The sequence below is a fragment of the Sminthopsis crassicaudata genome, chromosome 5 (assembly GCF_048593235.1).
Source record: "Sminthopsis crassicaudata isolate SCR6 chromosome 5, ASM4859323v1, whole genome shotgun sequence".
Classification (NCBI taxonomy): Eukaryota; Metazoa; Chordata; class Mammalia; order Dasyuromorphia; family Dasyuridae; genus Sminthopsis; species Sminthopsis crassicaudata.
This window is the reverse complement of record NC_133621.1, coordinates 144,928,959-144,955,532: the sequence shown is the minus strand read 5'-3', so window position 1 is coordinate 144,955,532 and position 26,574 is coordinate 144,928,959. Positions and strand designations below refer to the sequence as shown.

The 26,574-nt window shown below is 34.2% G+C and overlaps 1 protein-coding gene and 1 pseudogene across 1 annotated transcript in view; both read left to right on the top strand.

Moving 5' to 3' along the window:
* The window catches only part of LHFPL3 (LHFPL tetraspan subfamily member 3), a 715,308-nt gene that overhangs the window by 161,934 nt on the left and 526,800 nt on the right, over window positions 1–26,574 (top strand).
* On the top strand, window positions 6,198–7,999 carry LOC141543338 (phosphoglycerate kinase 1-like; annotated as a pseudogene).

Here is a 26,574-nt window from a genome sequence, read left to right as displayed (position 1 = left end):
ACTATATTACATTTGATTTTAATAAGTGTATCATAAATATTAAGTCAGTGACAAAATTTTCCTGCTTGTGTCTCCTTGAGAATTTCTTTTTCTTCTTCTTTTTTGTATTTTTATCAGTTATCACTAACTCACCTCAAAAGACACCCTCAAAAAAGTGGAAGTTCTCCGTTCTAATAATTAATTACATATAGAACAATAAAAACAAATCAAGTACTGGCCTTGTTTGAAGACATCTCTCATTACCCATTTGTAGGCCTTTCTCAGGAGGCTAGAGGCATGGTACCTCCTCATTCCTCTGAAGTAATGACTAGCTAATGTGTTGATAGGAGTTCTGAAGTTTTCATCTGGTTTTCTTTTTCATTGGTTTCTCCATTATGTAAACTGATCTTTGGTTCTGCTATTTCATTTTATATTAGCTCATAAAAATCTTCAAAATGATCAATTTTGAAAAAAATGATTATGGGAAAAGGAAACAAGAACAACAACAAATCTTCCCCTACCAACCTCTCCTAGGTGACAATATCATAACTGGGAAGGGTTGTAAAGAGAAAGGTCACATGAATTTGACCATATTAGTTGTACAAAATATTTCAGGAGCAAAGGCAGGGGAAAGACCTGGGGCTTTGTTATGTAATCATAAGCTCTGCTAAAGCAAGCAAGAAGTTTAAAGAAAGATAAAGACAAAAAAAAGAGAGTTTTGAAAGCAAAAATATTGTAAGGATATGTATATATATATATATATATATATATATATACATACATATATATATACACACACACATCAAAATTCCTATTCCATAACTTACTCTGTGTGTGTGTGTGTGTGTGTGTGTGTGTGTGTGTGTGTGTGTGTGTGTGTGTGATTTATATATGGAAACGTTCCTTTTTGTGTTTGGTAATTTAAGAATAAAATTATTTCATAAAAATAAAGTATATATTGTAGTGGGATAGCTAATAAATCATTGTATTTGAAGTTGGGAAGATTTGAGTTCACATCACTTTTAACCTTAGATTTATGAAAATGGGCAAATGACTTAATCACTCTGAATTTCAGGCAGTTCTTATTTATCTATTTACTATATTATGTATGGTCTATGGTACATATTAGTGGAAGAAATACCTATGCCCAAGAATATCCTATCACTGAAGAATGTTGACTTAAGTACCTTACATTTATATAGCACACCTCCTTTTCAAAGTGCTTTCTCCTATATTATCTCTTCATGGCAATACTGTAATTTAGGAGAGGTAGATGTAATTATTCTCTGGTGGAAACATGAGAAAACTGAGACCCAGTGAACATAATTTATGAGATATTAATATTCAGATATCTTGCCATTCTTGTTTGATAGCTCATCAGAAATTATAGAACATCCTTCTCATTGGTGAATATAAATTATATTATTAGTCACAGTTGGTGTTTTGTTAAAATTTTTTATTGATGTCCTTTGTTTTCTGTGTCACCATACTTCCTCCATTGTCTTTCCCTCTCCCTCCCAGAGAACCATTCTGTATAGCAAAAATATTTTAAGGACAAAAAAGAAAAATATCAAAAATAAGTATCTTATCAATAATACATTGAAAAAGTCTGAAAATAAATGCAATGTGTGACATTGGCGGACCTCTCACCTGTGCAAAGGGGCACTTTGGGACTATCTTCTCACCTCTTCTTTTGAAGCTATGCTTGAATTTAATATTGCAATATTAATTCTTAAACTTTTTGTGTATGGACTTTTTATGTTACATTATTGTAGGAATTGAGTAATTTTTAAAACTTGGCTCTGCTTGTTTCTTTTTTCAAAATGTTTACATTTTTCATTTTTAGGTTATGAATGTATTTTTATTTTCTCCCAGTTAAATTTAAAACATTTTTACCTTTGTTTTTGAAAACTTTGAGTTGCAGATTCTCTCTATGTTATCCCCACCTCCAGGCCCCAGTAAGGAAGTATATGTGATGTGCAAAACTGATGTTCCCACAGAACTGATGTTGTGAAAGAAAACATAGATCTCCCCCAAAAAATCCTCAAGAAAAATCAAGTAAAAAAAGAGAGGGGGGAGTATGCTTCAGTCTGTATTTAGACACAATCAGTTCTTTCTCTGGATATGGATAGGATTTTCATCATAATTCCTTCAGAGTATTAGTGGATCATTATATTGCTGAGAATAGCAAAATCATGAATAGCTGACCATCCCACATTGCTATTACTTTGTACACAATTCACTTCGCTTGAGTTCATGGAGGACTTTATAGGTTTTTGTAAAAGCATCCTGCTCATCATTTCCCACAGAACAATAATATTCCATCATAATCACATACTACAATTTATTCAGCCATTCCTCAGTTGATGGGCATACCTCAGGAAAGGACTAAGAAGAGAATAGTTAGTAACTGGAGAAGTAATGTAAAGATAGTCACATAAGAACATTTTTGAGGGAATTGTGCATTGATAAAATCATTGTGGAAAGAAATTTGGAAAAAAAGAAAACAAAGTGAGTAAAATATCCACACATTTTGATCCAAAGATTCCATTATATACCCCTTAGGACTTAAACCATAAGGAAACTATTGTAAGAAGAAAGTCCCCATATAAACCAAAATATTTATAGAAAAACTTTGGGTGGTACTAAGAAATTTGGAACAATCCATTTAGTGGGGAGTAGTTAACCAAATTGTGGTACATAAATATAATGGAATATTACTGCACTGTAATATATGGCGAATGTGATAGCTACAAAGAAGGATGGAAAGATCCTAATGAAGTGATGCAGATTGAAATAAGCAGAGCCAAATGAATCCCAAGAAATTTTGAAAAAAGGGAAAAGGACCAAATGTACAAATACATGGATAAAGATAACATATGCATAATAGTAACAAAATTATTGGGGTGAGCTAAGGGAAAGAAGAATGAGAAAATTAGCGAAGTCTTCTTGGAGATAGTTATACTTGATCTAGACCTTAAAGGGAACCAGGAATTCCAAGACAGAAAGGTGAAAAGAGAAAAGCATTCCAGGAATAAGAGAGAAACTTTGAAGAGAAATCAAAGTAGCATATAGAATGCCTTAAATTAAGCATCTTCAAGATCCCTTCTATCTTATAAGTGAAGAATGGCTGAAAGGACTTTTATCTCTGAAATGGAAAATGGATTTTAATTAGATAGGAAACCAACACCAACTTAATTCTAAAGACTGACATCTATATTTTCAGAATATTTCAAAAACATGTAATTCTGAAGCTTGAAAATTGGTTATTTTATAACATTGCTCTGCAGAGGATTGCCTTTTTCTATAGATCACCATTTTAATTTCTTTTTAGCCATTTCATCAGAGAGTTATGTCTGAAAAATAACAAATTATGCTACATGTTCTACTATTGTTCTATGCATAATATGCCCCAGAGTTGTTCATTTAGGTTTAATATAGTGCATACATAAACTGGATATTTGGTATTGAGTGTTGAGGATGAAGAAATCTTTCACAACAAGTAGGCAATATTAGAAATGTCTGAAAAACCCATAAATAATTAAGTATAAGTATTTAAACATAATGATAGAAAATGCTATTTTTTGGTGTTGTAGGGATGGAAAACCATGATATTTTATTGTAGGTCAAAGGGAAATTACTGTTTAACTCACCTTAACATAATTGAGAACTACTGTTTTTTTATCTATATCTATAATTTGTTCTTTGTGTCATAAGGGAAGTAAGGGCAGTAATGATCATGTCAAGATGCTCATAAAATTGAGGTTGGATTTTTTAAAAAGTTGATCTGGGTAAATAGCATGCTGCATAATTTAAGTATTTATTTTAAAAATATGTTTGCTAGGCAGTTAGCTTATCCTGCTTTCTTTTGAATGATGGCTTCAGTTTCACTGACAAATATTTAACTAACCTAAACACTTCAGTTTCCTGGAATGGTTCAGAATTTTGGAATTCTATATATTTTGTTTTTCTGAATAACTAAATATTTAAGCTTTTGAACATTAAATCCTTTAAACATTTGAAATCTCTTCAAAAAGACAGCTATCAAATTATTTCTCATAGAATCTTGACACTGTATGTTAGATCTCAGATAAAAGTGTTAATGTTACTGATATTTTTCCATTAAATATTATATATGAAATGTCAATATGCATATATAAGTATGAAATTTTAAACATGTGTTAATTTGCTTTTTCCCATTTTTTTGATACAGACACAATTTTACTTCAAAAATTTATTAATCTACTTTTGACATAGGCAAAATGGTAAAGAGGGTAGAATGGTGAACCTGATGGCAGGAAGACCTCTGTTCAAATATACTGCTTTTACCACTTATTAATTATATGATTGTAGGAAAATTAATTAATCTTTCAGAGCCCCAGTCAACTCCTCCCTACTAAGTTGCAGAAAAAACATAATCTATAGAGGTATAAGGCATTCCTTCAATGACAAAATAATAAATTCTTAATCTGATTCACATCATGTTTTATAATATGTTTTATATCTTCAACTCTCCAGGATAAGCATTTATGGGTTGACATTTTGTGTTGATTCTAAATGTGTTCAGTGGTTGAATTCTTTTGGGATATACAGCTTTAATATATGTCATAATTTTCTGTCTTGCAAAAATATTTGGTGAATTTAACCTCCTCTTGACACAAAGCTCATTAACCCACCATATATAATCAGAGTAAGTATGAATATAAATTAATATATTGTCTGTAGATTTAACTCCCATTAAATATGAAAAGACTAAATACATATCTGGAGCTTATTTTTTTTAAATAATTCCTTGATAATGCTTTTTGTCCTGTGCTATTTTCATACAAGTTAAGCTTGCCTACCTTGGCTTAACAGATAGTCTTTCCTCAAGAATAATTACTGATTTAACTATTGTTATGAGAAATGATGAGTAGCATGCTCTCAGAAAAATCTGGAAAGACTTACATGAGCTGATGCAAAGTGAAATGTATTGTGCATAAAATAACTGCAAAATTGCAAGATGATCAGCTGTGAATGATTTAGCTATTTTCAGTAATACAATGATCTAAGATAGCTCTGAAGAATTCGTGATGAAAAATGCCATCCATCCCCAGAGAAAGACCTGATGATTTCTGAATACAGATTGAAGCATCATTTTTAACTTTATTTTTCTTGAGGGCTTTTTATCCTCCTCACTTGTGGTCTATTTTTTCACAACATGACTATTATGGAAATGTTTTGCATTACTCTACATGTATAACTTACACTGAATTGCTTCTCTTCTCAATAAGGAGGGGTGAGAAGGAAGGGAGGAAAATAATTTAGAACTAAAAGTTTTTTTAAATGTTAAATTTTTAAAAAATGTAACTGGGAAAAAATAAAATGCTAAACAAAAAGGGAAAGAAAATAAGAATAATTACTAATTCAAAAGTTTAAGCAACTTTCATCACCTTCCTTGCAATTGTCTTAAGTTGATTTTTTAATCAGTCTTTTGGCTTGTCAGAAACATTCAAATATATGATTTAACTTGTTATTTCTTCATCACTAATGCAGTGTACCAGTTCAAACTCGGTATCATTTTCAATCAATACTTTTATCCTACTTGCATGCTTATTAATGAAAGTTGAAAAAAGGGGGAGCTGTAACTCTCAAGACAGAACACTTAAGGTCAAATTCTGCTTCTGATACTACCTATATAACTTTGGTGAAGTCCCTTAATCTTCCTGGGCATCACATATTATCATTAACATTCTTTCTAACTTCAAATGTATATGTGATGAATTAAAATTTTTATGAAGTTTTTTTTCTAAATTCTTCCTTTAAAATCTGGAAATACTTCATTAACACCATTACTAAAAACTATTGTTAAAAATTTTCTTTAAAATTAATGTAGAACATTTCAAGAAGAGCCACATAATAAATTTACTTCCTTAAGTTCTGTCAATGATCATTTTTGATATTCTAAATATGTTATTGGAGAAAAATATTTTTATTGATTCTTTTAAAACAAATTTATAATTTACCAACCAACCAAAGAAATCATGCTATTCTCAGAAAAATCTGTGCTTCTACACTAATTTTTTGCTAAAGGTAAAAGTATTAAGAAGGAGAAAAAATAAATATTTTTGCATTGGCTTGTGATCTTTAAAATAAAAATTAGGCAGTAGGCGCTGACCCCGGTGTGCAGCAGTCCCTAGCTCAGGCAGTCCGAGCTCCAGTCGCAGCCACCCCACCACCTCCTCGCCGCCAGCATGTCTCTCTCCAGCAAACTGACCTTGGACAAGGTGGACCTGAAGGGTAGATTTTAATGTTCCCATGAAAAACAAGGAGATAACCAACAACCAGAGAATCAAGGCTGCTCTTCCTACCATCTTTTACTGTTTGGATAATGGAGCCACGTCCATTGTTCTGATGAGCCACTTAGGCCGACCTGATGGTATCCCTATGACTGACAAATACTCTTTGGAACCCGTGGCTGCAGAGCTTAAATCCTTGCTGGGCAAAGATGTTCTGTTCCTGAAGGATTGTGTGGGTCCAGAAGTGGAGAAAGCCTATGCTAACCCACCTAATGGTTCTATCATTTTGCTGGAGAATCTTCGCTTCCATGTTGAAGAAGAAGGAAAAGGCAAAGATGCATCTGGGAACAAGATCAAAGCTGATCCAGCTAAAGTAGAAGCCTTCCAAGCATCTCTCTCCAAGTTGGGGGATGTCTATGTCAATGATGCTTTTGGTACTGCTCACCGTGCCCACAGTTCCATGGTGGGAGTGAATTTGCCCCAGAAGGCATGTGGTTTCCTTATGAAAAAGAAGCTGACTTATTTTGCCAAGGCCTTGGAGAGCCCAGAGAGGCCCTTCCTGGACATATTGGGCGGAGCTAAAGTTGCCGATAAAATCCAGTTGATCAACAACATGCTAGACAAAGTCAATGAGATGATCATTGGTGGTGGAATGGGTTTCACCTTCCTCAAGGTGCTTAACAACATGGAGATTGGAACTTCTCTTTTTGATGAAGAGGGGGCTAAGATTGTCAAAGACCTGATGGCCAAGGCTGAGAAGAATGGTGTCAAGATCACTTTGCCTGTTGACTTCGTCACAGCGGATAAGTTCGATGAGAATGCCAAGACTGGCCAAGCCACATTGGCCTCTGGCATCCCTGCTAGATGGATGGATTTGGACTGTGGTCCCGAGAGCAGCAAGAAGTACGCGGAAGCTGTGGCCCGGGCCAAACAGATTGTGTGGAATGGACCTGTTGGAGTATTTGAGTGGGAAGCCTTTGCTTGAGGAACCAAAGAGCTCATGAACAACCTGGTGGAGGCCACCAAGAGGGGCTGTATCACTATCATAGGTGGTGGGGATACTGCCACTTGTTGTGCCAAATGGAACACTGAGGACAAAGTCAGCCATGTGAGCACTGGGGGTGGTGCCAGTCTAGAGCTGCTGGAGGGCAAAGTCCTCCCTGGGGTGGCTGCCCTGAGCAATGTCTAACGGGTACCACTTTCCGACCTGCTGCTTTCTGTGCATCACCCTTCCAACATGACACTGCAGTTCTTCCTGTCCCTTTCCTTGGCACTAGGCAAGTTTCTCCCTCAAGACTCAACCAGTGGCCAGAAGATGGGGCAATGAGGGCCCCAGAAGCAGCTCAACTCAACTTTGTGCTTCCTGGGTGTGCCTGTTGTCAGATCTCACTTGAACTTATTTAGTGTGTCTAAACCATTGTTGTGATCTGTAGAGTATATATATATATATATATATATATATATATATATATATATATATATACATATACATATACATATATATATATACATATACATATATATGTATAATATATATTTATATTTTGCCTTTAGAAAGAAAAAAACCAATAACTAAAGCCATTGTTAGCCATACTCTTGAAATAGTTTGTTCTGTTCAGCTTTGTCAGCAGCTGTTTTTGTCATTACCCACACACAGTATGGAAACAAGAAGAAACTCCAGTTTGGGGTTGGGGGCAGGGGGCAAGGTTGACCTGTTAAATAAACATTTCATAAAAGTGCCAGCTCAAAAAAAATAAAAATTAATGTGTTATGTATTAAATTTTCCAGCCATATATGGTTTGGGAAGTCTTTAACATTAGCCCAGATAATAACAACAACCAACAACAATAGCACTGGTCCTAAAAATTTAAATGTTACAGATTGCTTTCATAGATTATCTCACTTGATCCTCAGAACAACCCTTTAAGGGAGATACTATTATTGTAAGGCTCAAAACATATATGTATATAGAGGGGGTTGGAAATTATGAGTTATTTACATAGATAATCCTAATCAGTGTAGTTTTAAGTTGTAGCACTATATGGACAAGAATTTAAGCATACTTCAAAGGAATAAGCTGGGTCAAATAACACATTCCATTTTTTTCTTATTCATAGGACAAAGGAAATAGGAATAGTAGAATGAAAATGTTTATTTGAAAGCAAAAAATTAGTCTACTTGTAATAATTTTTAAAGTATATTTTCAAGATTGATATGTCATCAAATAGATATTTTTTGTAATCACTTATTTTGGAACTGCATTTTCCCACACTTTTGAGTCAAATATTCGTTACAAAAATATTTTTTAGAAATGAATCATACATCTGTGATACTGTTCTGACAATTTGTAGTGTTACAGAGGAGTTGATCTGAGGCTGTAGGAACATCTGTATCTACAAGCAAAGTTGCTATAACTTAAAATTTGCCACAATCTCCATTAAGTTCCTTATTCTCCTTTTAGATGTATTCTCTGTGGTTAATGCTTAAATTAGAATTTTTTAAAAAGCTTTTATAAAAATATAAATATTTAAAAGTTATTGATTTATTGTTGATAAAATCTGTATCTAGAGCATTGTGGAAAATGTATATGTAATCTGTTGTTTACTGTTTTCACTGAATAACACCTTGCTCTTTGGTCAAGAACATCTATTCCTTCTTATTTTTGATGTAAAATATGATGGTATCTGATTTTTGTTTTGGATTGTGTGTGTGTGTGTGTGTGTGTGTGTGTGTGTGTGTTTGCTGGACTTTGAATATCTGAATAGAGGATATTACATAGTAGTTCCAGACTTGGCTTTCTTGCATTGGATGAAGTGCTGTCAGTTTTGATATCTGAATTTTATGTTCTTGCCAAGATGTTTTCATTACTTTTGAAAGTTATCTAGGGTCCTGAGGAATGACTCCAATTAAGCTGCTTCTTTCCTTTGCAAGTCTCAAGGAGAGATCAAAGGATAACAAATCATTGCCACAGGTTAAATTATAGCCTCTGTTAAACAATGATTTCATTAACTTCAGTACTTCATTTCTAGGTACACTGGTATTATTATCTTGAATATTGTCTTTTCCCATGGACCCATCTGTACAAAATATTTGTAGCAGCTCTTTTAGTAATAGCAAAGAATTGGAAAATGAGTAAATGTCAAATTGGGGAATGGCTGATTAAGTTGTGTTGTATGAAGATAATGGAATATTATTGTTGTATAAAAATGATGAACGGGTAGATTTTTGAAGGGCCTGGAAAGATTTACATGAACTAATGCTGAATGAAACAAGTAGAATCAGGAATACATTGTAAATAATAATAGCAAGAATGTGTGATAATCAACTATGAAAGACTTGATTCTTCTCAGTGCTTCAGTGATCCAAAACAATCCTAATAGACTTTGGATAAAAAATGCCCTCTACATCCAGAAAAAAAGAACGATGGAGATTGAATGTAAATCAAAACATGTGATGTTCACTTCCTTTTTTCTGTTTTTCTCTCCATTGGTTTTTCTCTTTTTCTTTGCTTTTTCTCTCCAATCATGATCATAAAGCATTTGTGTATTAAAAACAAATACATTTTTAAAAATAATATTGTCTTTTCCCAAGAAAGGGAACTGAACAAATAGATGTTTTTAGTGTCTCCTGATAGCCAAAATTTGAGATCAAATTTGTGTCTTGTTTAATGTATGTTAAATGAATTTACAATGTGCCTTGCAAGGCAGCAATTGCTTATTGACCAGTGTGTGTATGTGTATATGTATATTTACACATATACATATATACATAGGAATACACACATGCATACACATATAAATATACGTGTGTGCATACACATACAAGAAATAAGTGCCTTCTGACAATTTTTACTAAGAGGAGTCTGTTGTAAAGATGCTAGACAAAAGGTTGAGATAGATTTGATTTCCTTTCAGTTTTCAGGACAAAGGGAAGGTGTATTTATTTTATCTAGGAATTAGTTGTTTAGCATAGTTTTGTTGAACAAAAGAGAACCCTTAGGAAACTATTCATTGTCCTTTTTTGTGTCTAGGTTTCTTCCATTGATTATGTCACAGTAAGACCATAAGGCCAATGAAATTTTCTAATTTATCTAATATAATCAACCAGTTAGTACTATCTGTTACTCATTGGTGTTCAGCATTTGTACATTTCTGAATGTTTATAAATACTTGCTCAGTAAGTAAAGTAGAAAAAAAAGTTGGACTTTTCTCAGTGACATGGGCTATAGAATATGTAATAAGGCCAAATCAAAGCATAATAATGTTTAGCTCTTGCAAATTTCCTCCAACTGCTTGAGAGATATCCCATTGCTGAGAATAACCATCTTTACCTGTGAAGCAATGTAACTCTTCATTTCTTTTGTTGCTAATTTGGTTCCAATGAGAATCACATTTCTCATTACCTTTTAGATTGTCAGCTGTGGAAGGAACTTCACTGACTCATTATCAGGAGAATCAGATAAAGAATATTCTTTTTCCATCTCATGCATTGTGATTGAAACATTTACATCACTGAATTCACTAGCTTAAAGTTCACCACTGGATGAATAGATGAGCTATTCCATTTTAGTTCTAAAATCTGTTCATTTCTCAGACATTTTATCAGTAAGAATAGAAAAAAGTATATTATTATTATGACAAGCAGGCTACAAATTCTGAAAATTTGAAAGGCTATAAAAATAGAAAAATAAATTAAGTAGAATTAGATATTATATGCAAAAGTAAAATTTTGTTTTACTAAATAAGTACATTATTCACATAGTTTCATAAACATTTAATGAATTCTAATGTTGCTCCAAGGGGAAAAGACTGTTTTATACACACACACACACACACACACACACACACACACACACACACACACACACAAATAGCTCAGTAGAAATTCTTGTAGCATGATTTCCTCTTGTTTACAACAAACACATAAAATGCTTAAGCATATGTAATCATTTAACATTTAACACATTATTACCTATAAAGTTGCTCATTTTCTTTCAGTTGAAAATCATTTAGAAGAAATATTGATAACAAAGATACTGAAAATGTCATGTCTAAAACTGTGTGTGTAAATGGATACAACTGGTCCCTCCAGTAAAAATAAACTTTAATAAGCTTAAAATGACAGAGGATACAACTGATAAACTTTATTTTTTATTAATGCTTTTTATTTTCAAAACATATGCATAGATAATTGTCACCATTTACCCTTTGCAAAACCTTGTATTCCAATTTTTTTCCTTCCCTTCCTCACATCTCCTCACCTAGGCAATAAGTAATCTAATATGTTAAACATGTACATTTCATATATATATATATATATATCCACATTTATCATGCTATATAGGAAAAATAAGATCAAAAAGGAAAGAAAATTAGAAAACAAAATGCAAGCAAACAACAATTTAAAAAAGGTAAAAATACCATGTTGTGATCCACATTCAATTCCTATAGTCCTCTCTCTAGGTGCAGATGACTCTATTCATCATAAGACCAGTGGAACTGACCTGAATCACCTTGCTGTTGAAAAGAGCCATATCCATCAAAACTGATCATCATATAATCTTGTTGTTGCTGTGTACAATGTTCTCTTGGTTGGTTCTATTTACTTCACTTAGCATCAGTTCATGTAAGTCCCTCCAGGCCTCTCTAAAAATCATCCTGCTGATTATTTCTTCCAGAACAATAATATTCTGTAACATTCATATGCCAAATTTATTCAGCTATTCTCCAACTGATGGACATCCACTCAGTTTTCAGTTTCTTGCCACTATCCAAAGGGCTGTGAATAAACTTTAATAAGCTTAAAATGACACTAAGACTTTTGGAATACCCTTTACTGTATTACTTATAATAATGGTAAGGAAGATGATGATTTTGCTTTTATGTATGTGTGTGTGAGAGTGTGTTTTATGTGTGTGTGTATATTGTATATATGAGATATGTATGTGTATTTGTTTGCAAATTCAGAGTATTTATTAGAGCACTTAACTGTACATGTGAATTCTCACCATCAACTATTGTTCTGTACTAGTTAGTGTGCCTTAAAGTATCATTTGCAATCTGAAATATCTGTCATCTACTTTATATTTCCAATAGAAATGACCTATATATTGACTCTTTTAAACAATAATATCACTGTCTCTTTTCAGTTTCTTGAAAGTTCCATCAGTGCATCTGACATGTTATTTTGAGATCAGTTTTCTTAAAGCATCACTTTGATCACATCATTTCCATGCTCATAGTTTTAAGTGTCTATCAATGAAGTACAAACTTTTTTATATCTAAGGGTCTCTATTTTGAGCTCTGACTCTAAATTGTTCATTCAACTTTATCTTATACAAACTTTTGATGAAGTGTTTTATTATATACTCTTTCTTCTATACCTTTTTAAAAGTATTTCATTGTAGTTCACTCATTCTTTCTTTATTCAACAAATAATCATTGTACACTTGCCCATATACAAAGTCAGTCAATAATCTATCCCACAAATTACATGTTCTCGAAATATTCTGAGAGTTATATTATTATTTATTTTCTTCCTAGGCAAGGCACTATCTTAGGTGGTATAATGGATTCAAAAATTGAATGTCTGCCCTCAAGAAGTTTGTATTCTAGCAGGAGAGGAATGTATCTGTATAAATAATTCCAATATAAAAACTTATATGACAAATGTCATAAGAGGTAGAAAAAGGAACTACAGGTGATCAGAGGAGCATTACGGGTTCTTTGTTGTAGAATTGGAAAAGATCTTCAAAGTCTTCTGTTCTAATCCCCTCATTTTACAAATGAAGAACTGGGGCTCAATGTCTTGTTCCATATGATAGTTTGAGCTGAAAGGGACCTAAGAAATCATCAACTTCAGCTCCATCATTTCATAAATGAGGAAGCTAAAGGTAATTATTTCCTAGTGTCAAAACACGCATCATACAATTAGTAGATATTTGAAGAGGGACTTAAATCCAGGTCTTCCTAACTCTAAGTTAGACACTCTAGCCTTATCATGCTGACTTCCACAAGTAGAAAGTGGTAGTTACAGGATTTGATTTCTACATCTTGTTCTCTAGAGCTCACTTTTCTATTAGAAAAGCTCAGGGAAGGTTCATTTGAAGGATGCTAAGATAAAAGAGGGACAATGAGTAGGATTTGAACTAGTGTGAGAAGGTGAGGGTGCAAGCTAAATCTCAAGCTAATTTCAAACTTCATTTTTATTAATAATTTCAACCTTCAACCATTACCTTCCTACTTCCACTCCTCCCATATTTCCACTCCTTTTATGAAGTCACTTGATTTTAATAATCTGGAATACCCCACTCCATGGTTTTTCAATTACTTGGTTGAATGAGAATGAATAATCATTTTTTCAATATTCAATTTCCTTGTGCCACAAGCTTGATTTTAACTTTCTATAGAAGTTTTTCTCCCTCTGATCTCCCTAAGCCAAAAAATGAAATACTATATTTTTGAAAAACATACATAGCATTTATCAGATACATAAATTTAAGCTTCTTCCAGATACTATCAATTCACAAACATTTGTTAAGCATTTACAAAGTACCAGCACTATGCTAGGTACTGGATATAAATATGTAAGAAAAGAAACAATCCCTATTTGCAAAATTATATTCTAATGGAGGAAGCAACAAAGGTATATACAGAATAATAATAAAGAAAATAAATATAAAAAAGTTACCTATGTGCAAGAGATATCATTCTTATTCTTCAAAGTTAGCTTATTCATTAATGAAGGTCCTTCTTAAATTCAAACTAATAGAAGCTGCAACTGAATCTTTATCATTCTTATTTAACTGTTGGGCAATCATATTGGGCTTTTTGTGAATCCTTCTTCTATAATTTATTATATTAGATATTCTTAATTATTATTATCTACAAATTTGATAAGTGTGCCTTTAATACACAGTCATCCATGTTATTAATAAAAATGATAGAACTTGGCCTAGGAGAGATCCCTGCTGCCTTCTACTAGAGATTTTCTTTGAGGTTGATCTCTTAATTATTTATTTCTAGTTATTTAAGATGATTTTAATAAACCTAAGTATATTTTCATTTGTTTCATTTTTACATGATCATAAGAGATTTTATCAAATTCAGTTGACAGAAATTGCAAAGAGGCAGATTTGAGTTTTATATAAACAAAAAAAAAATTCTGGTAATTAGATATAAAAAGTAGAATAACCTAGCTCTGGAAATAATGGGTTATCTATCATAAGATAACTCTAAGAAAATTTTTAAAAAATACTTGGGTGACCACTTTTCATATATATTGTAGACAGAACCATAAATAATGAATGAAAAATGGGGCTTTGCCTCAGGATGCTGACATCTATATTTTGGGAGTTGTGCTTACTTTCCACAGAGATCATTATCTCCAACCCTTACTTTGAAGTCTACCTTATATCAAGTTATAGCACATTTGTCCCCAAGTTGCTACTTCTAGGGTCTGCCTACTTGAGCATTCTTCTTTCAGGGCCCAATTTCACTTTATACTATTTTTTTGTGATTTTGTTTACATGTAGGTGTCACTGATTTCATATACACATATTGATGCTAAGTATTTCACTCTGTATTGGTTAATTCCATGTTTTTCTGAAGTTCTCTTAGTCATTGTTTCTTGTGGTACAACCTATTATATTAATTTTTATAATTTATTTAGATATTTCCCTCCTTTATATGCACTTACTTTGTTTCCAGTTCTTTGATACCACAAATTCCCATTTTTGTTGTCCTTAGCATTTAGTGTAAACATCATCTCATTTTGGTCTTTAGCTTTCTTTATTGTTCATGTCATCCTTTTGGTATTTGTTTTTAGTTGTCTATCCTCCCTTCCATCTTTTATACATTTCCTTTGAAAATCCATTTCTGAGCTTCTTCCTTAACAATCACATCAATCTTATTAAACACTTCCCCTTTTTTTTTTTTTGCTCAAGAGAATCATTTGTAATTCCATTTTTAAAATTTCATGTTTGAGAACTTCCCTTTTATTTTCAGTCACCTTCTCTTTTAGAAGCTTCAAACATGGCATTGTATTTTCCCTGGCTATGAATTCTTTAAATTACTCTTCTTAAGCTTAGGATCTATAAGAGAGCAAATTTGAATTCAGAAAGACAAGTTCAAATCCTGCCTCAGACATTTGTTATTTACATGGTCCTGGGAAATTCACTTGGACTTTCTGCAGTTTTCTCATTCTCAGAAGGGAGATTGGACTTAATAGTCTATATGGTCCCTTCCAGCTCTAAAGGTATGATCCCATAATCATAAACTCAAAAAAACCCAAATCCAAAACATTGCTTCCTGTTTACCATTATTTACATGACAATTAGTTCTATCATAGTTGTCAGTAAAGTCATTTCTAGCCACATGAAAAAAAATGCTCTTAATCACTATTGATAAGGAAAATGCAAATTAAGACACCACTGAGCTATCACTTCACACTTCTTAGATTGGTTAAAGTGACAGGAAAAGATAATGATAAATGTTGGAGGGGATGTGGGAAAACTGGAACACTAATGTATTGTTGGTGAAGTTGAGAAATGATCCAACAATTCTGGTGAGCTATTTGAAACTATGCTCAAAGGCTATAAAGCTGTGCATATTCTATGTCTTTTTTTTTTTTTTTTGTCTTTACTTAACTTAATAATTAAGCTCCTTGGGAATAGGAACATTTTCATTTATGTTTCTGTATATACAGAGCTTAGAAAATTTCCAGGAGCATTGTAGACCTTTAAATTAATTAATTTTTAATTGATGAATGGTGATTGATTGAATTAAGTTTAATCTATACTATCCCTTCTCTCTAATCCTCTGTTCTTTCAGTTTAAAATTTTCTGAGTGGAAATATCTATATCTGCTCTATCAAATTTCTCTGGCAATCTTCTTGATCAGATCAGCCAATCATCAGGCAAATGATTGTTTGTTTGTTTGTTTTTTCTTAATCCACTTTTGTTGTATTCTAGCCCTGGCCAAAAACTCATTCGTTTTATTTCTTATACCAAAAGTGGAATCTCATTTTCTGCCATTATATTATTAATCAAATGTTCATCTTTTCATATTTTCTAAAATACTGAGCTTCAATCAACAATAATGACTGATACTTCATTCATACCCCTTAGATCTTCAATTTTATACCCATTTCCTTAAAATCTCTAGGGAGGTTTTCCACATTCTTTCTGACAACATTTTGCAATATGGTATGTATCATAATAAAAATATCCCCAAATTTAGTGCTACCTTTAGGATCTTAGCAAATCACTTCTTTGGAGCTCAGCTTATTCATCTATAAAAATTAGGTTCCTGATAGTTATCAATCCAGTGATGTTATGACCTTTACTAAGCAGTGATCTTCAATTTGGGGCAGCTATCAATCATAGCTTAGATATATGTCTCAGGAACATAATGCCTCTTTTTCCTCCCTTTTTATCTCTTAAACCCTTACCATCATCCCTATTCCCTTCTTTTTTTTTTTCAAAGATATCTTAATAAAGCTGTCCTTGATAATACCAACCCCATTACAAGTGCCTTTGACCTCTTAAACTTCTGTTTTCGCTAGCAGCTTGAGCCACTTTCTAAATCTTAATTCTATTTACCAGTTCCTTTTTTGTTATCTTCAGAAGTGCTAGACCCTAAATCCCTTAAGGGTGTTATTCTTTCTCTTTCCTCCCTTTTTTAGCCCAAGGCCTGGAAAAAGCTTTCTGCATTCATTGCTTTAGCTTTCTCTTCTCTCATTCTCCCTTTAGTAGGGTAGTTTTCAGTCTTGTCATCTACTGAAACTCTCTCCAAGGTGACTAACCACTTTCAAGTTGTCAAATCTAATGGTATTTTCTCAGTCCTCATCTTTCTTTTTTTGTTTAAAGTTCTCATGATTCTTGACCTCTGTGTAGGCTTTAGCATTGTTGACTACCATCTTTTGCTAGATACCCACTTCCCTCTAAAGCTCTTTTGGCATAGTTATGTCATGGTTCTGTTACCTAAAGGAGAGTCGTTCCTTCTTAGTCTCCTCTCCTGAATTATCATCTATCTGCCTTTCCATACTTCTACCCTGGACTCTTCCCTTCTCTCTCTGGATAACCTTATCTGCTTCCTTGGTTTTAATTCATATGTCTCTTCAGATGAATGACAGCTCTGTAAAAATGCTTGTTGATTGATTAGAAATGATGGACATCACAGTTCAAAAATTATCTGGTCTGATTTCCCATGGCAAACAAGTTGCCTGCCACTCCAATATGTTTCCTTTTTTTGAGGCTAATAACCCTATGAATCTTAAGGAATCTCTGAATCCCCATCTGTGGTGCAAGAGAAAAGCTGATTCCTCTGTACTCATTGTATGTAGGAAGATCGATATTTATGCAATTCCAATGGATATTTTGCAATCTATGTCAATGGAAGATATCTTTTTCTTCTTTATTTAGTTCCCCTAGATAACTGTTTTTGATCTTCCAGGGAACATATCTTCTTCCCTGATAAATTGAAAGAAATAGAAAAATATTTCTTCAACCAAATTATCTTCTCTAGTAGGTAGACCAATTAGCATTTTGTGTACCCATAACTGTTTATTGCTTCTAACAGGAAATATATCCATGGAAGTCTTTGCTGGTCAATAAAACATATCCTCTATACTGGCTGAAATTGAAACTCTCTTTTATCTCTCATGACTATATTTATGGCTAACTGCCTATTTGCTATGATTATTTGCTGACCCATGGACCCCTGAGTGACATTTTTTAATAGTGTACTTTATCTGGTGATAGCTTGCCCAGGTGTTCATAATGATTAATTAGTAATTAGCAAACAACTGCCTGTGCCCTAATGCAAACAGTAGCTTCAGTCAACTGAAGTCAGTAAATATCTGAGAAACAGCTTTGTTAAAGAATTCCAAAATCACAGTAACTTCTCATCTCTTCTTTCTTCTTACTGGCCCATATCACACATATAGAGAAGTAGAGCCCTAAACAAAGAGCCCCTACCTTATGAGGTCACTGGAAATATTAAAGTAGAGATTCGGTAAGCAGAATTTAGAGATGCAACAGACAGTGATCATGGGAGAGTTTGGGTGAGGAAACTTCATAGTCTCCTACTTGGTGTGGTTAATTCATTTTCTTGATGATCAGTCTGGGAATATTAGAATTAATAGAGAGTTGCCACTACTATAGGGGAAATACTATGAATAGGTTATGGAGTCAGGAGGACCTGAGTTCAAATATGAATTTAGATTTGTGTGACCCAGGGACTTACCCTTGTTTGCCTCAGTTTTCTTGTCTGTAAAATGAGCTGGAGAAGAAAATGCCAACCCATTTCAATCCAAGAAAATCGCAAATGAGGTCACTCAGAGTCAGATAACAAAATACCACCACTATTCATTTCATTTTTTTTTTTTTTTTTGGAGGGAAGCACTGTAGTCTGAATCTATTAAGTTACTGGTATGAAAAAACTTCTGTTGTAGAGGCTGCCTTCACAGATACAGAATAACTCATAATTCAAGAGAAGAAAAGTGACAACCTGTGAGCCAACAGCCAAACTGGGAATAGAGTTCAAGCCTCCTGATTCTAAATTCATTCAACTTTGTTGTTTCCTTTCCATTAATATTGGAAAGAAACCTATCCATTGTTTTTCCTTCTCCTATATGAAAAGGCGCATTAAGTCATTGGGTAGAACCATTCACTTATAACGACTGCAGATAGCTTCCACACTAGATAGTTCTCCAAGCAGCTAAATAAGCTATTAAAATGAATCAGTGTGCTGTGACATTTTCAACTCAGATCATCTCAACCAGGAATTTCAAACGTGGATCATAAAGTCAAAGATCTGGTGATATTAAAGAAGAGGGAATTTTAAGAATAATCTAGTTCAAATTTCACATTTTTTTTTTTTATATTTTATTTTTTTTTATTTTATATATATATATATATATATATATATATATATATATATATATATATATATATTATAATATTATCCCTTGTATTCATTTTTCCAATTTACCCCCCCTCCCTCTATTCCCTCCCCCCGACGACAGGCAATACCATACATTTTACATGTGTTACAATATAGTCTAGGTACAATACATGTGTGCGAATATCATTTTCTTGTTGCACAATAAACATTAGAATCCGAAGGTACATGCAACCTGGGCAGACAGATATTAGTGCTAACAATTTTCATTCCCCTCCCAGTGTTTCTTCTCTGGGTGCAGCTACCTCTGTCCATCATTGATCAACTGGAAGTGAGTTGGATCTTCTTTATGTTGAAGATTTCCACTTCCATCAGAATACATCCTCATACAGTATTGTTGTTGAAGTGTACAGTGATCTTCTGGTTCTGCTCATTTCACTCAGCATCAGTTGATTTAAGTCTCTCCAGGCCTCTCTGTATTCCTCCTGCTGGTCATTTCTTACCGAGCAATAATATTCCATAACCTTCATATACCACAATTTACCCAACCATTCTCCAACTGATGGACATCCATTCATCCTCCAGTTTCTAGCTACAACAAAAAGAGCTGCCACAAACATTTTGGCACATATATGTCTCTTTCTGCTCTTTAGTATTTCTTTGGGATATAATCCCAGTAGTAGCGCTGCTGGGTCAAAGGGTATGCACAGTTTGATAACTTTTTGGGCATAATTCCAGATTGCTCTCCAGAATGGCTGGATTCTTTCACAACTCCACCAGCAATGTATTAGTGTCCCAGTTTCCCCACATCCCCTCCAACATTTGTCATTATTTGTTCCTGTCATCTTAGCCAATCTGACAGGTGTGTAGTGGTATCTCAGAGTGGTCTTAATTTGCATTTCTCTGATCAGTAGTGATTTGGAACACTCTTTCATGTGAGTGGATATAGTTTCAATTTCTTCCTCTGAGAATTGTCTGTTCATATCCTTTGACCATTTATCAATTGGAGAATGGTTCGGTTTCTTATAAATTAGGGTCAGTTCTCTATATATTTTGGAAATGAGACCTTTGTCAGAACCTTTGTTTTTAAAAATATTTTCCCAATTTGTTACTTCCCTTCTAATCTTGTTTGCATTAGTATTATTTGTACAGAAACTTTTTAGTTTGATGTAATCAAAATCTTCTATTTTGTGATCAATAATGATCTCTAGTTCTCCTCTGGTCATAAATTCCTTCCTCCTCCACAAGTCTGAGAGGTAGATTATCCTCTGTTCCTCTAATCTATTTATTATCTCCCTCTTTATGCCTAAATCATGGACCCATTTTGATCTTATCTTGGTATATGGTGTTAAGTGTGGATCCATATCTAATTTCTGCCATACTAATTTCCAGTTTTCCCAACAGTTTTTTCCGAATAATGAATTTTTATCCCTAATGTTGGAATCTTTGGGTTTGTCAAAGATTAGATTGCTATAGATGTACCCTTTTTTGTCCTTTGTATCTAATCTGTTCCACTGATCTACCGGTCTATTTCGTAGCCAATACCAAATGGTTTTGGTGACTGCTGCTATATAATATAGCTTTAGATCAGGTACACTTAGACCACCTTCCTCTGAGTTTTTTTTCATTAGTTCCCTTGCAATTCTTGACCTTTTATTCTTCCATATGAATTTTGTTGTTATTTTTTCTAGGTCATTAAAATAGTTTCTTGGGAGTCTGATTGGTATAGCACTAAATAAATAGATTAGTTTGGGGAGTATTGTCATCTTTATTATATTCGCTCGGCCTATCCAAGAGCACTGAATGTCTTTCCAATTATTTAAATCTGATTTTATTTTTGTGGCAAGTGTTTTGTAATTTTTCTCATATAATTCCTGACTTTTCTTTGGTAGATGGATTCCCAAATATTTTATACTCTCAACATTTGTTTGGAATGGAATTTCTCTTTGTATCTCTTGCTGTTGCATTTTGTTAGTGATATATAAAAATGCCGAGGATTTATGTGGATTTATTTTGTATCCTGCCACTTTGCTGAAATTTTGAATTATTTCTAGTAGCTTTTTAGCAGAGTCTTTGGGGTTCTCTAAGTATACCATCATGTCATCTGCAAAAAGTGATAGTTTGATTTCCTCATTTCCTACTCTAATTCCTTGAATCTCTTTCTCGGCTCTTATTGCCGAGGCTAGCGTTTCTAGTACTATATTGAATAGTAATGGTGATAGTGGGCAACCTTGTTTCACTCCTGATCTTACTGGGAAAGGTTGCAGTTTATTTCTATTGCATATTATGCTTACTGACGGTCTTAAATATATACTCCTGATTATTCTAAGGAATAATCCATTTATTCCTATACTCTCAAGAGTTTTTAGTAGGAATGGATGTTGGATTTTGTCAAATGCTTTTTCTGCATCTATTGAGATGATCATATGGTTCTTATTAATTTGATTATTAATATGGTCAATTATATTAATAGTTTTCCTAATATTAAACCAGCCCTGCATTCCTGGAATAAATCCTACTTGATCATAGTGTATTATCTTGGAGATGATTTTCTGAAGTCTTTTTGCTAATATCTTATTTAAGATTTTAGCATCAATATTCATTAAGGAGATTGGTCTATAATTTTCTTTCTCAGTTTTTGATCTACCAGGTTTAGGTATCAGTACCATGTCTGTGTCATAAAAGGAGTTTGGTAGGACTCCTTCATCCCCTATTTTTTCAAATAATTTATATAACATTGGGGCTAATTGTTCTTTAAATGTTTGGTAGAATTCACATGTGAATCCATCTGGCCCTGGGGATTTTTTCCTGGGGAGTTGATTAATAGCTTGTTCTATTTCTTTTTCTGAAATGGGACTATTTAAGCAATTTATCTCCTCCTCTGTTAATCTAGGGAGCCTATATTTTTGGAGAAAGTCATCCATTTCACTTAAGTTATCAAATTTATTGGCATAAAGTTGGGCAAAGTAACTCCTTATTATTTCTCTAATTTCCTCTTCATTGGTGGAAAGATCCCCCTTTTCATTTGTAAGACTATCAATTTGATTTTCCTCTTTCTTTTTTTTGATCAAATTTACCAAAGGTTTATCTATTTTATTGGCTTTTTCATAAAACCAACTCTTGGTTTTATTTATTAATTCAATAGTTTTTTTACTTTCAATTTTATTGATTTCTCCTTTTAATTTTTGTATTTCGAGTTTAATTTTTGGTTGGGGGTTTATAATTTGGTCTTTTTCTAGCCTTTTAAGTTGTAAGCCCAATTCGTTAATCTTCTCTTTCTCAATTTTCTTCAAATAAGCCTCTAAAGATATAAAATTTCCCCTTATTACTGCTTTAGCTGCATCCCAAAGATTTTGATATGATGTCTCATCATTATCATTATCTTGGGTGAAATTGTTAATTGTTTCTATAATTTGCTCTTTCACCCAGTCATTCTTTAAGATGAGATTATTCAGTTTCCAATTACTTTTTGGTCTATTTACCCCTAACTTTTTACTGAATGTAGCTTTTATTGCATTGTGATCTGAGAAGAAGGCATTTATTATTTCTGCCTTCCTACATTTAATTTTGAGATCTTTATGTCCTAATATATGGTCAATTTTTGTATAGGATCCATGAACTGCTGAGAAGAAAGTATATTCCTTCCTATTGCCATTCAGTTTTCTCCAAAGGTCTATCATACCTAGTTTTTCTAATGTTCTATTTACTTTTTAAATTTCTTTCTTGTTTGTTTTGTGGTTTGATTTGTCTAAATCTGAGAGTGCAAGGTTGAGATCTCCCACTATTATAGTTTTACTGTCTATTTCTTCTTGCAGTTCTCTTAACTTTTCCTTTAGAAAGTTAGATGCTATACCACTTGGTGCATATATGTTTAGTATTGATATGGCTTCATTATTTATGCTACCTTTCAGCAGGATATAGTTTCCTTCCTTATCTTTTTTAACGAGATCTACTTCTGCTTTTGCTTGATCTGAGATAAGGATAGCTACCCCTGCTTTTTTGGCTTTACCTGAAGCATAATAAGCTCTGTTCCAACCTTTTACCTTTACTCTGTATGTATCTCCCTGCTTTAAGTGTGTTTCCTGTAGACAACATATTGTAGGGTTCTGCTTTTTGATCCAATCTGCTATCCGTCTCCGTTTGATGGGATCGTTCATCCCATTTACATTTACAGTTAAAATTACTAATTCTGTATTTCCTGCCATCGTATTATCCCCAGATTATACTTTTTTCCCTTGACCCCCCTGATCCCCCTCCCCGATATTTGATTTACAGACCCCCCTTGTGACGCGCAACCCTCCCTCTTTTTTTTTTTTTTTTTTTTTTTTTTTTTTTTTAGGATCCCTCCCCCCTCCCTCCAAGTCCCTTCACTTATTCTCCTTTTCCTTTCCCCTTTTCCTCTCCCCCCTTTTAATGAGGTGAGAGAAAATTCTCTGAAAAACAAATATGTTAATTATTTACTCTTTGAGCCTCTTCTGATGAGAGTAAGATTCACACAATGATTCTCCCCCTCACTAAGTTCCCTCAGATATGGTGTATTTTCTATGTCTCTTCCTGGGATGTAGTTTCCCTCTTTTTATCACTCCTTCCCCTTTTTCTGAACCGACCTCCTTCCCTTTACCACACCCCCCTTTTTTTCTTTTATATCAGTAAAATCAAATTATCCTTGAGTATTTTTTATATACCCACAACAGAGTTACAGTTCTCAAGGGTTCTGTTTACCCTTTTCTGTTTCTCTTCAGTCTTGTGGATGTAGATCAAACTTTTTGTTTAAGTCTGGTTTTTTTCTTAGAAACATATAGAATTCCTCTGTTTCATTGAATGACCATCTTCTTCCATGGAAAAAGATGCTAAACTTAGCTGGGTAGTTCATTCTTGGTTGCAGTCCTTGATCTTTTGCCTTTCGGAATATCAGGTTCCAGGCCCTTCTATCTTTTAATGTGGAGGCAGCCAGATCTTGGGTGACCCTTATTGTGGCACCTTGGTATTTAAATTGTTTTTTTCTAGCTGCTTGCAGGATTTTCTCCTTTGTGTGGTAATTCTGCAGCTTAGCCACAATATTCCGTGGTGTTCTTTTTTTAGGGTCTATTTCAGAAGGAGTTCGATGAATTCTTTCCACATCTACTTTCCCTTCTGTTTCTATTATCTCTGGACAGTTCTCTTTGATAATTTCCTGTAAAATAGAATCTAGGCTCTTTTTTTGGTCATAGTTTTCTGGAAGTCCAATAATCCGCAGATTATCTCTCCTAGATCTATTTTCCAGGTCTATAGATTTTCCCAGTAAGTATTTGACGTTGTTCTCCAGCTTCTCATTTTTTTTGTTTTGTTTGACTGATTCTTGGGTTCTCTGTGAATCATTCATTTCTATTTGTTCCATCCTGACTTTTAAGGAGTTATTTTCTTCTTTCACAGTTTTTAGTTCTTTTTGTAAATGCCCAATTTCGTTTTTAAATGAATTATTTTGCTCTATTGATTTTTTTTCCATTTCCCTAATTTTTTTTTTTTTGAGAATTATTTTCTTTTTCCAATTCAGAAATTCTATTTTCTTGAGACTTTTTTATCTTTTCCAATTCAGAAATCCTACTTTCCTGTGTTTTTTTAACCTTTTCTAATTCACTAATTTTGTTTCCCTGCATCTCCTGTGAATTCTTTATTTTTTCCAACTCCAATTTCAGGACATTGTTATTCTCTATCATAACTTCTCTTTCCTTTCCCCATTTTTCTTCGATCTCCCTCAATTTCTTAAGAGCTTCTTCTAGGAGAGAGTTATGTGATGGGGGGCAGGAATTGTTCCCCTTTAGGTTGTTATCTGATTCTCTGCTGTCAACTTCCTCGGGGTTGGACACCCGCTCTTTCTCTGTATAGAAGGAATCTATGGTTTTTCTAGCTTTTTTGCTCATACTTAGAAAAAATCTTTTGGGGTCTGTCCCTGGGGTAGGAAATTATTTACTTCTTTACCAGCTTCCTCCCAGACCGGATGGATGCAGCGGCTCCTGAGCCTGAGCTAAGAGAGAGCTCTGGGAGAGAGTTCCCCACCCCCTCCCTGGAGGTGCCTCAGAGGTGATTAGCACTACTGTGCTTCGAGGGCGTAGAATAGTGAAGACAGCAAGAAGCTCAGCCTATGTGTCCGGGTGGGGAGTGGGTGTCTGCAGCAGGTGACGTAAGAAGCCCCTGCGCTCAAACTGGAAGTGTCTGCCAGAAACCGCGGTCCCTAGTTCAAAGGTTCCGCTTCTCTGGGACTTCCTGGAGCTGAGTTCCACTCCCTCCAGCTAAGCTAGGCAGTTTGTGTTGCCTTGGGCCGTATCCACCCACTTGTCAGTCTCTTAACTATTCTCAGGTGGTAGCTGAGGCCACACCCCCTGGTGCCGTGATCTGTGCCTGAGTCACCCCCAGAATCGGGGAAAATCTAATCTGAGTTTTAAAATATTTTGGCTTTCTCTTCTGAACTGCTAAATAATTAGCAGAGAAGAGCTAACAGCCTGTGCCAGATTCCTTTACCTCAGTGGCTTCTCTGATCCCAGAGCCCCTCCCAGCGCAATGGGCGCAGTGTGCCCCTACCCCACCGTCTGTGCTGGTCTTTCTTATTCCTCCCCTGAGAACTGACCTTTCCTGTTGAAACTCCAGATTCTCTTCAGCTGGTAAGTCGTGCTTCCAGTCCTTGTGGTATCTATCAGTCCTGAGCTAATTTTGAGACTTAATTTATCTAATTGGTTGTGAGGGAGTGAGGACGTTCACTGAGTCGTGTGTTTCCTCTCCGCCATCTTGGCTCCGCCAAATTTCACATTTTACAGATAAAGAAACCAAGGTCCAGAAAGATTAAATGGTCTACCTAAGGTCACAGAGCTCAGGAGTAGGAGGCAGAAAAGCACTTGAGTTTGGATTGAATTGTTGGATTACTCAGGAAGGCCAAAAAGAAGAACAATCTTACCAGACCTTGATTTCCATTTTTTAAAAGCATGTATTCATTAGAAAGAATGATTCTACATTGAAGGAAGGTAGAAGTGATACTTAAAGGAAGTGTTTTTAAGAAATGCTTTAGTCTCTGTATTTTACTTCATTCACTCAAGTGTGTTTTTGGAAAGCTTAGAAGGGTACAGTGTAGGGAGAGATCAGAAAATGAAGTAGTGAGAGAAGCGCAAAGCAGACTAAAGTTTGGTCAGGGTCAACAGATAAATAGGACCAAAACAGAGCAAGGCAACCAAGGTGTTGCCCTAAGATGCTGAATATTAGAGGCACTGACAGCATTATTCTGAGTGGTTTCCTTTCTTTCCCACCACTGCAATATCAGCTATTCTTTTTGAAACACTATTTCATTCCTATAGTGCCACTGATGTCTTGTTGTCCTCTCTTCCCGCACAGTTCCTGGATAAAAGATTGATATGAAATTCCTCCATGTTGGTACTCAAGACTGAAAT